At 41.3% G+C, this 11,773-nt stretch overlaps 1 pseudogene; it reads right to left on the bottom strand.

Moving 5' to 3' along the window:
• Positions 1–233: 233 nt before the first annotated feature.
• On the bottom strand, positions 234–399 carry LOC126458715 (U2 spliceosomal RNA; annotated as a pseudogene).
• Between the last annotated feature and the right edge of the window lie 11,374 nt (positions 400–11,773).

The raw sequence follows: 11,773 nt of genomic DNA, 5'->3' as shown, positions 1-11,773 counted from the left end.
GCGGTTCTAGGCGCTTCAGTCCGGAACCGCGCTGCTGCTACGGTCGCACGTTCGAATCCTGCCTCGGGCATGGATGTGTGTGATGTCCTTAGGTTAGTTAGGTTTAAGTAGTACTAAGTCTAGGGGGTCCGCAGCTCGTGGTCAGGCGGTAGCATTCTCGCTTCCCGAGCTGCATATCTAATGGCTGCAGAAGATTAAGTCGTTTCAGGCTGTGAGACTGCTTTTGAATACGTTAAAAGTGGGCCAATTCCGGCGGTACTGCAATGCCGGGCCAACCCGCAACAGAGGTGGAGGAAGCCCCTAGCACTCCACCATGAGCCAAAAATGAGTTTAATATTCTGGTCCTGCGATGCAGGACGTATCAGATATTAAGCTGATAAGAAACCTGCAGACAGCGATCGCCAGAGTCCTCCCCAGCATGTGACCCTCAGCACCGCCACCAGACACCTCACCACACGCACCACAAGAAGAAAGTGTGCAGTGACACTGAACAAGGGCAACAGAAAAGATATAGTGCTTTCTCCTCTCGCCTCAAATAGTGAAGTATAGCATTCTAAAGTGTTTCTTCTTAGTGAAATCAGTGATACAAAGTGCTCCTCACCAAACATCTGTCATGCTCGCAGCCAAATCAGTGTCAAAAGTATGCCCAGTAGTACTAACAGTTTTTTTTTCATTATTTGTACTTTATTGTCTAGGATACAAGCATCACTTAGTGAAAAGTACCAACTACTCATAATTATTTTTTTTGGAATGATTTCCTTTACTATGTGCCTTACAAAATTTACATTGTTTACTCACACTTTCCTCTCTGCTTCTCTTATATAATATGTCATAATTTTTCTTTCTTCTTCACTTTATGTATAATCTGCAGTATATGTAAAAAAGTTTTCTTCCACTTCTGCTCCATCTATCATGCTAATGTTTTCCCTCATACTGTCCCACCTAACAGTGCAAAAACTATAGGAAGAGATCAAACCAGAATGCACAATGTGCCTGTGGCATCACAGGTGCATGACATACACAAATTTGAACTGAAAATAAATGTGTCGATGCTAAATATAAATTGTTACGCCTGTCCGGCAACGTTTTATCCCAAAAAAGACGACAAATGGCCATGTAAAAGGATTCAAGGAACAACAATAAGAGATAAACGAAAAAGAAAAGATTATACAAGGGAAAACCTATAAAATGACACTAATGTTAATCACCTCTAGGAATATAGTAGGTTAATAGAAATGATTTTTTTAATGTATCGTTGTTAATATATTTAAATAGATATATATGGTTACAAAAAAAAGCAAGGGTCCCGGGTTCGATTCCCGGCGGGGTCAGAGAGTTTCACCTGCCTCGAGATGACTGTGTGTTGTTGTGTCGTCTTCATCATCATCATCATTCATACCCACTACGGAGGTAACAGCAAACCACCTCTACTAGGACCTTGCCTAGTACGGCGGTTCGGATGTCCCGCATCGTTCCCCTACGCTCTGTCAAGGAGTATGGGACTTCATCATCATCATCATCGTCATGAGGTCTAGCGGACTGATGACCTCAGATGTTAAGTCCCATAGCTCTTTAGGCCATTTGAACCATTTTTGTCTTCTTTGTTTTTCACCTTCTTTTTTCCACAGGTGCAGATATACAAGTTGTATACTATAATTACTTCCTTTTGCATCTATAATGAAAGGCTTTTCAAGACCTGAAGCTTTTCGCTTTATTCTAAAGTATCTTCAGTGGTCACTGTGCCAATATGTTTTTTTTTTTTTCTCTTACAATTTTGTGTGCTAGGATCATGAGAAGTTCACGTGATTTGGATGGATTCGCTTATTTTGGGGAGGTCACGTGATTTGGATGGATTCGATTGTTTGAGGGAGGTCACGTGATTTGGATGGATTGGATTGCTTCGGTGAGGTCATCGGTCTCATCGGATTAGGCAAGGACGGGGAAGGAAGACGGCCGTGCCCTTTCAAAGGAACCATCCCGGCTCTTGCCTGGAGCGATTTAGGGAAATCACGGTAAAGCTAAATCAGGATGGCCGCATGCGGGACTGAACCGTCGTACTCCCGAATGCGAGTCCAGTGTGCTAGCCACTGCGCCACCTCGCTCGGTGTTCACGTGATTTACTTACTACGATAAACAGTTGTAATTCTTATTGCTATTCATGTTTTTTGCTGTTTTCGCTGAAACGTACCTACGTTCTGTATTTTAATTTAAAAAACCTACCTGTTACCAACTATTTGTCTAAAATTGTGAGCCATATGTTTGTGATTATAACAGCGCCATCTATCACAAAGCGAAAAAAGTGGTCCAACTAAAACATTCATATTTCTTTACGTACTACACGAATATGTAATAAAAATGGGGGTTCCTTTTTAAAAAACACAGTTGATATCCGTTTGACCTAAGGCAGCGCCATCTAGCGTGCCAACCATAGATCCATCTGGTTTCCCCTTTCAAGCTAGACAAGTTTCGTTATTTGTAGTTTTTTCGTTTGACGCTTATTTCTTGAGACACTTGGCCCGGTCACTACCAATGGACCATCCTGTATTTACAGTGAAGAGCCAAAGAAACTGGTACACCTGCCTAATATCGTGTAGGGCCCCCGCGAGGAAGCAGAGGTGCCGGAACACGGCGTGGCATGGACTCAACTGATATCTGAAGTAATGCCGGAGCGAAATGACACCATGAATCTTGTAGGGCTGTCCATAAGTACGTAAGAGTACGAGGGAGTGGAGATCTCTTGTGAATAGCACGTTGCAAGGCATCCCAGATATGCTCAGTGTTCATGTCTGTGGCGTCTGGTCGTCAGCGGAAGTGTTTAAACTCAAAAGCGTGTTGGTGGAGCCACTCTGAAGCAATTCTGGACGTGTGGGGGGTCGCATTGTCCTGCTGGAATTGCCCAAATTCGTCGGAATGCACAATCGACATGAGGTGATGCAGGTGACCAGACAGGATGCTTTTGTACGTGTCACCTGTCAGGGTCGTATCTAGACTTATCAGGGGTCTGTATCACTCCAATTGCACACACCCTATACCATTACAGATCTTCCACCAGCTTGAACAGTCCCCTCCTGACATTCAGGGTTCATGGATTCATGAAGTTGTCTCCATACCCGTACACCCCCATTCTCTCGATACACTCTGGAACGATACTCGACCGACCAGGCAGCATGTTTCCAAGCATCAACAGTCCAGTGTCGGTGTTGGCGGGCCCAGGCGAGACGTAAAGCTTTTTGTCGTACAGTCATCAAGGGTACACGAGCCTTCGGATCCGAAAGCCCATATTGATGATGTTTCATTGAATGATCCGCACTCGTTAATGACCCAGCATTGAAATATGCAGCAATTCGCGGAACTGTTGCACTTATGACACGTTGAATGATTCTCTTTAGTCGTCGTTGGTCCCGTTCTTGCAGGATCTTTTTCTGGCCGCAGCGATTTCGGAGATATGATGTACTACGGGATTCCTGACATTCACGCTACACTCGTGAAGTGGTCGTACAGGAAAATCCCCACTTCATCGCTACCTCGGTGATGCTGTGTCCCATCGCTTGTGCGTCGACTATAACAGCATATTCAAACTCACTTAAATCTTGATAACGTGTCATTTTAGCAGGAGTAAACGATCTAACAACCGCGCTAGACATTTGTTGTCTTATATAGACGTTGCCGACCGCAGCACCGTATTCTCCCTGTTTACGTATATCTGCATTTGAATACGCATGCCTATTCGAGTTTCTTTGGCACTTCAGTGTATTAAATAAGTATAGTTTAATCACGGGAGAAGCTGCAGGAAGTACGGTTCATAAATGGAAATCAGTTTCACAAATTATTAATCTGTACTCAAATTTAAAAACTTGTGGAATCTTATTGCAACGTGAGTCTTGAAAAACAAGAAAAACACAGAAAATGACCATGAAAAACTGAAGCTTATAATTTAGGACTTTGATTGACACCGTTATGAAGAGAGAAAGAATAACAAATCAGAGTTGCAGTTTCAAGTGAACAAGAGAGATAACCCAATGAACTCTACAAAAATGTTTCAAATGGCTCTGAGCACTATGGGACTAAACATCTATGGTCATCAGTCCCCTAGAACTTAGAACTACTTAAACCTAACTAACCTAAGGACATTACACAACACCCAGTCATCACGAGGCAGAGAAAATCCCTGACCCCGCCGGGTATCGAACCCGGGAATCCGGGAGTGGGAAGCGAGAACGCTACCGCACGACCACGAGCTGCGGACTGAACTCTACACCCAAGATGCGCAAACAAACAGATAAATGCCAGCTGCTCAGAATGTGGACTCTGAGGTAAGAAACTAACACCTCAAGCTATAGCAAAAAGCGACACTTAGATATTCAAAATGCACAGTCAACGGGGGACAACAACCAGAAAGCGAATGGTAGTTGGCGCTGGACGACTCCGAGGAATCGAATGATCAGAGTACCAAGTTCTCGGTACTCAGTCCCAAACTCTCTCGCAGAGGGGGGACAGTAATTCTTTGTAACTCATCTAAGTAAAAGAGTTTATTTTTTGTGAACTAAACCCTAAACTTCGTGTGCCTATGTTGTCGTCCTGAACAGTGCAAGTGGTGTGGTTGCGGAAACGCTACCTGAAATTATGTAGCTTTATTTTAATTATTCCAACCAAATTAATTAGAAAGGTAAACGTTTAAACAAAATAACAGATCCAGTGGAATTTTCTGTTGCGTAATGGAGCTCATGAAAGGCAATCAGTGGTTGGGAAGGGGGTGAGACAGGGGTGTAACCTGTCCCCGATGTTATTCAATCTGTATATTGAGCAAGCAGTAAAGGAAACAAAATAAAAATTGAAATCCATGGAGAAGAAATAAAAACTTTGATGTTCGCCGAATACATTGTAATTCTGTCAGAGACAGCACAGGACCTGGAAGAGCAATTGAACGGAATGGACATTGTCTTGAAAGGAGGATATAAGATGAACATCAACAAATGCAAAACGAGGATAGTGGAATGTAGTCGAATTAAGTCGGGTGATGCTGAGGGAATTAGATTAGGAAATGAGACACTTAAAGTAGTAAAGAAGTTTTGCTATTTGGGGAGCAAAATAACTGATGATGGTCGAAGTAGAGAGGATATAAAATGTAGACTGGCAATGGCAAGGAAAGCGTTTCTGAAGAAGAGAAATTTGTTAACATCGATTATAGATTTACGTGTCAGGAAGTCATTTCTGAAAGTAATTGTATGGAGTGTAGCCATGTATGAAAGTGAAAAGTGGACGATAAATAGTTTAGACAAGAAGAGAATAGAAGCTTTCGAAATATGGTCCTACAGAAGAATGCTGAAGATTAGATGGGCAGATCACATAACGAATGAGGAGGTATTGAATAGAATTGGGGAGAAGAGAAATTTATGGCACAACTTGACTAGGAGAAGGGATCGGTTGGCAGGACATGTTCTGAGGAATCAAGGGATCACCAATTTACTATCGAAGGGCAGCGTGCAGGGTAAAAATCGTAGAGGGAGACCAAGAGAAGAATACACTAAGTAGATTCAGAAGGATGTAGGTGGCAGTACGTACTGCGATATGAAGAAGCTTGTACATGATAGAGTAGCATGGAGAGCTGCATCAAACCAGTCTCTGGACTGAATACCACAACAACAATAACAACAATGGAGCGCTACAAAGCATGATGTCACGATACGTACTTGTGTTTCCAACACCCAAGTAACAGGATAAAACTACTAAATAAATTTACCAAATGAATTTTGAAACAATAAATAAACAAAATTTATACTAAAGTCCTTTATAACTTTGCATACACAATTTCTTTCTTTCTTTCTTGGGCCTCTTTCCTGCCCCAACGCGGGGTCGGCTTTGTTGTGACGGATTTGGCAGTGTTAATTGCAGAGGGTGGCTGGATGCCCTTCCTGCCGCCACCCTGAATCTCCGGGATGGCAGTAGTGTACCCCAGCTGTCTGTGTCTAGTGTAAGTCATGAAGTAGTGCGAACGTGTTCAAATGTCTGTGAGTCGTGTAACTGAGGCGGAACTTGTGGACTAGCCCGGTATTCACCTAGCAGGATGTGGAAAACCGCCTAAAAACCACATCCAGGCTGGCTGGCATACCGGCCCTCGACGTTAATCCATCGGGCGGATTCGATCCGGTGCTGGCGCGCCTGCCCGAGTCCAGGAAGCAGTACATTGGACCTATCGGTTACCCTGGCGGGTACTTTACATACACAATCTGACTGTATAAATTTCTAATCACTGAATGTAACACTGCAATGTGAAAAATAAAACGTCTGCATTTGAAATGAAATCTGAACTGAAATTTATCCAGACTGACATGGTAATGAATTTGGAAAAGCAACGCCAAATTACAAATGATCTTACCATTTTGACTGTACTGCAGCCGACCGTAACAAACTTTCATGGCTTAGCTTTGATAACAGAAACTTGGTTACTGCGCGAAGTGATGAACATAAAATATGTAGCGCAGCAGCAAACGAAATAAATAGGAAAAAAGAAGCCTTGTGCAGTGCAGTGCAAGGACGTGGAACAATTATTAGTGGATTATGCTTAGATTTTTAATAAACGCTTTCTGCTCTATGCGTTGCGGTGACACACATAAGCAGAAAATATGAAAATTCTTTCGTGAGGAGATGGTGGTGGACTTTGACTTAAGTAAGTGGTTGAAAGTAATCTGTCCTTAAAAAGCTGTACTGCGAAAAGTAAAATCCATTTCTCAATAGTTACAATATTCTTTACTAAAATTATCGTTTACAGTAAAAAATTTCTCTGCCATGAAGGTAACTACTGGAAGTGGTGAAGGAGTGGTAAAACTAACTTCTGAGTGGAAGCCATGTGAACAGTTAACTTTTCTCATTCCCGTCTGAACAATGAACTAACTAACCAAAACCTATAAAGAAAAATCCTACAAAAACTTTCAGGTATTCAACAGCATCATGATTACAGGCAAGAAACAACTATACCTGGTTATCTTCACTTGTAAAATTAATCTTTACCAAATCATATTTCAAAATTCGTCCTTCTCTGTGTCTTTATCTCTGTGTTCTGCAAGCTATTTCAGTCCGCTCGCTAGAAAATTCAGTACCTAACAGACTCACTAGCTCCTCTTAGAAAGCTGCAACAACGACAGTGCAACTAGTAACCAAAGATCAGTATTTGTACTCAGAACCTCTATGGCGTAACTATGTACTATTGAAAAATACTATTTGAAAACTGTTAAGTGTTGGATGTATAAAGCTCATATCACTTTTCTTGAATACGAAAAGTAAACTAGAAACCTTACAGCTTGTAGTCGATGTGACGAATTTAACGTACCTTGAAGCACGAAAATAGAAGGGGTCACTGCAAAAGTTACCCTGACATTGTGTACAAATACTCATAGACAATTTCTAAAATTGGTACCGAATTTGAACGGTATTTTGGTTTGTGAAACATACAAAGTGTCTAAAAAATGAGATGATTTGAAGGTTTTCACGTTTCATCGGAACAGAAAGACAGGATTCTAATTGGCATTAATCCTGTCGCATCGCAAGTGGGGCTAAGGCAGCAAGTTTTGAGCAAAGTTTTTCTATCATACACAGCAGTTACCAAGGGTACCCCCGAAATCTGCTTCCTCGCATGAGAACTTTATAATCATCGCCAAAGAGTCGGCACTGCCCTTTAATTTAAGAAGTAAACGTAACTGACATACAGGATTGACAAGACATCTGTAAAAGTCACGTTATAGTATTTTATATACAGGTCCATACGTGTTAAGATTTAAAATCCCCGGAGTGACGTAGAGAACTCTGACACGAGTAATCTGATATGGCGCATGGGTTCGCAAATGTTGGAGAATACTCCAGAAGTGGATGACAGATGTTGAACATGTGACGTCCCAAATGATGTGCGTTGCCGCGTATGCTGCGTTTGGTGTTGTCGCCCTATTGGCTGGGGGCTACTCTGCGTAAATGTAAACGGATTCATCGTAGCACTAAATTACCACTGCCGCTTGCTTTCCTGTATCAAGTCGGATAACGCAAAAACGAAAACAGAGTTTCGTAGCGGAGCTGTGTGTAGCACTGCCCCCTACCAGCAAAATAGAGTCGACAAGCTCTACCTCTGCACGTGGTGCAAGGTACGTCGTCTGGTAACGACACGTGATCAACATCTGTCGTCCACTTTTCGGAAATACTCCGACATATGCCATCCTGTGTGTCTAATATCAAATGACTCGTCCACATCTACATCTACATCTATGTGATTACTCTGCTATTCACAATAAAGTGCATGACAGGGGGTTCAAAAACCACCTTCAAGCTGTCTCTCTACCGTTCTACTCTCGAACGGCGTGCAGGAAAACGAGCACTTAAATTTTTCTGTGCGAGTCCGGATTTCTATTATTTACCTTATTACGTGGGTACAAACAATGTTTTCGTAGTCGGAGGAGAAAACTGGTGATTGAAATTTCATAAGCAGATCCCGCAGCAACGGAAAACGCCTTTGTTTTAATGATTGCCATTCCAATTCACTTATGATCTCTGTGTCACTATCTCCCCTATTTCACGATAAGACCAAACGAGCTGCCCTTCTTTGTACTTTTTTCGATGTCATCCGTCAGTCCCACCTGATGCGGACCCCACACCGCACAGCAATACTCCAGAATAGGGCGGACAAGCGTTTTGTTCAAAAAAATGGCTCTGAGCACTATGGGACTTAACTTCAGAGGTCATCAGTCCCCTATAACTTAGAACTACTTAAACCTAACTAACCTAAAGACATCACAAACACGATGCCCGAGGCAGGATTCGAACCTGCGACCGTAGCGGTCGCGCGGTTCCAGACTGTAGCGCCTAGAACCGCTCGGCCACTCCGGCCGGCAAGCGTTTTTGTAAGCAGTCTCTTTACTAGACCTGTTGCACCTTCTAAGTGTTCTGTCAATGAACCACAATCTTCGATTTGCTCTACCCACAGCATTATCTATGTGATCGTTCCAATTTAGGTTATTTGTAATAGTAAACTCAAAGTATTTAGTTGAATTTGCAACCTTCAGACTTGTGCGACTTATCGCGTAATCGAAATTTAGAGGATTCCTTTTAGTACGCTTGTAAATAACGTCACCCTTTTCTTTATTCAGGGTCAATTGCCACTTTTCGCACCATACAGATATCTCATCTAGGCCATTTTGCAATTCGTTTTGGGTATTTGATGCATTCCCAAGACGGTTTGACAGCATCATCTGCAAACAATCTAAGAGGGCTACTCAGATTTTCTGCTATGTCGTTAGTATAGATCAGGAACAATAGAGGGCCTATAACACTTCCTTAGGGAACGCCGGATATCACTTCTGCTTTACTCGATGACTTTCCGTCTATTACTACGAAATGTGACCTTTCTGACTGGAAAGACGCTTGCGAAGAACGGTGTCGAAAGCCTTCTGGAAATCTAAAAATATGGAATCAATTTGACATCTCCTGTTGATAGCACTCATTACTTCATGAGTATAAAGAGCTAGTTGTGTTTCACAAGAACGCTGTTTTCTGAATCCGTGCGGACTATGTCTCAATAAATCGTTTTCTTCGAGGTAATTTATAATGTTCGAACACATTACATATTTCAAAACCCTATTGCAAATCGATGTTAGTGATATGGGCCTGTAATTCAGCGAATTACTTCTATTTCTCTTTTTGGGTGTTGGTGTGACTTGAGCAATTTTCCTGTCTTTAGGTACGGATCTTTCTATGAGCGAGAGTCATCTGTGTCGCTTCGGGGTTTTTGAAACGCTAATAAGAAATACCCCGTAACTATTAAATGTAAATTTTTCGATTTGCATTGTAATTAGTCCTAAAACTGAATAATTTCCTTTTACCTTTCATACAGTGTAAAACTTCCACAGAAGATTACAAAAAGCATCATACGTTTCTGTCATTGTGCAACTAGGCACCTGAGAGATGTTACTGTTGCAAAACCTAAGGTCTTCGTATCTTTTTGTTGTAGAAAAATCATCAGTGTCACCGTAGATCTTTCGTGTGGTGCCATAGTTGCCCACAGAACCGTTTCTTTCTTCCGTAATCAGAGAACTGATTAAAGAGAGCATAAGTGAATAACTTGCTTCGTACATCCTTGGATATTTGTGTGGAGAAATTTCAGATCTGAAAAACTGTTAGTAATGAGTATTTCATTCTGTTTCATAGCAACTTAGAGCATCAAACGGAACCTCCGTTGCTGTTTTTCTCGCGAGATTTATCGCACGGGAGAATGCGGACTAAGACACACAAGGAAGGCATTTCTGGTCAAAAGATTTGAGGAAAAAATTTATGAGAATGTACTTTTGGAACACGGTATTGTATGGTGGTGAAACATGGACTGCGGGGAAACCCGAACAAAAGAGAATCAAAATGCATGAAATGTGGCGCTACAGAAGAACGTTGCAGATGAGGTGGACTGTTAAGGAAAGAAATGAGGAAGTTCTCCACAGAATCGGCGAAGAAAATAACACATGGAAATCGGTGACAAGATGAAGGGACGGGAAGATAGAACATGTATTAAGACATCAGCGAATAACTTCCATGGTAAAAGAGGGAGCTGTAGAGGGTAAAATATGCAGGGAAATCCAGAAATTGGAATACATCCAGCAAACAATTGAAGACGTAGTTTGCAAGTGCTACTTTGAAATGAAGAGGTTGGCACACGAGGAGAATTCGTGGCGGGCCACATTAAACCAGTCACAAGACTGATGACAATATCTACACAGACTGGACTGTTTTAAACCATATTGGGGAATAACTCGGTCTACAGATGAGATAAAGCAATTTGTTTTAGATAAAAGTTGCTACTAATGGCCGTGACCTCTAAAGTGATTTTCAAGGTGCTTACGAGGTTAAAGCGATTTTTTTTTAAATTGGGAACCATACTATTTGCCTTAAGATTTGAAAACAGCGGCGAATTTTACTTATAAAATCATACATTATTCAAGGTCATGGCAAGGTTCAATGATGGTCACATAAGTAAATGTGTTCTTAGGTATAATAGGGATGAACTCGGAATAGACGGGGGGCATAGATAAATAAAATGTTGACACAAACTGGAAGGGGCATAAGGGGTCACGTGTCATTACCAGTAATAATGATCTTAAAGGTAATGGCCGTGAACTCCAACATGATTTTCAAGGTGCGTACGAGGTTACAGCGATTTTTTTAAAATTAGGAGCCACAATGTTTGATTTAAGATTTGAAAAGAGCGGCAAACTTTATGTATAAAATGATAAATTATTCAAGCTCATGGCAAAGTTCAGTGAAGGTGACATAAGCAGATATGTTCTGAACTTAAAGGTAATTATCGAAAGTCATTCTAAGGTTGAGTTTTGTTTCATAGAAAGCCCTATTTCTGATATCAGATTTGGAAGTAGAGTAGAGAGATTTGAGCTTTAAGTTTTAATTAACGTGTTTATTGACAAAAATTAAAACATCACAACGTATACATATTATTTTGACATTTGGAACGCAGAACAAACATGAATAAAACGTAGATAATTGATTTACAAGTCGCTGAGTGAGTTCGCTCGTCTCCCATTCCTTCGGGTGCTCCTTCTAACTTGTATTTAACATTGTACTTAGCTGCACTTCTCCTCTATTCCGAGTTAATCTCTACCAAAAGTAAAAACATATTTAAACTTCATTGAACCTCGCCATGATCTTGGATAATGTATAATTTTATACGTAAAATTTACCGCGCTTTTCCAATCTGAAGCCAAATAATGGGGTTTCATTTTTAAAAAATCAC

Source organism: Schistocerca serialis, chromosome 2, assembly GCF_023864345.2.
Source record: "Schistocerca serialis cubense isolate TAMUIC-IGC-003099 chromosome 2, iqSchSeri2.2, whole genome shotgun sequence".
NCBI lineage: Eukaryota > Metazoa > Arthropoda > Insecta > Orthoptera > Acrididae > Schistocerca > Schistocerca serialis.
This window is presented reverse-complemented; position numbering and strand designations above follow the sequence as displayed.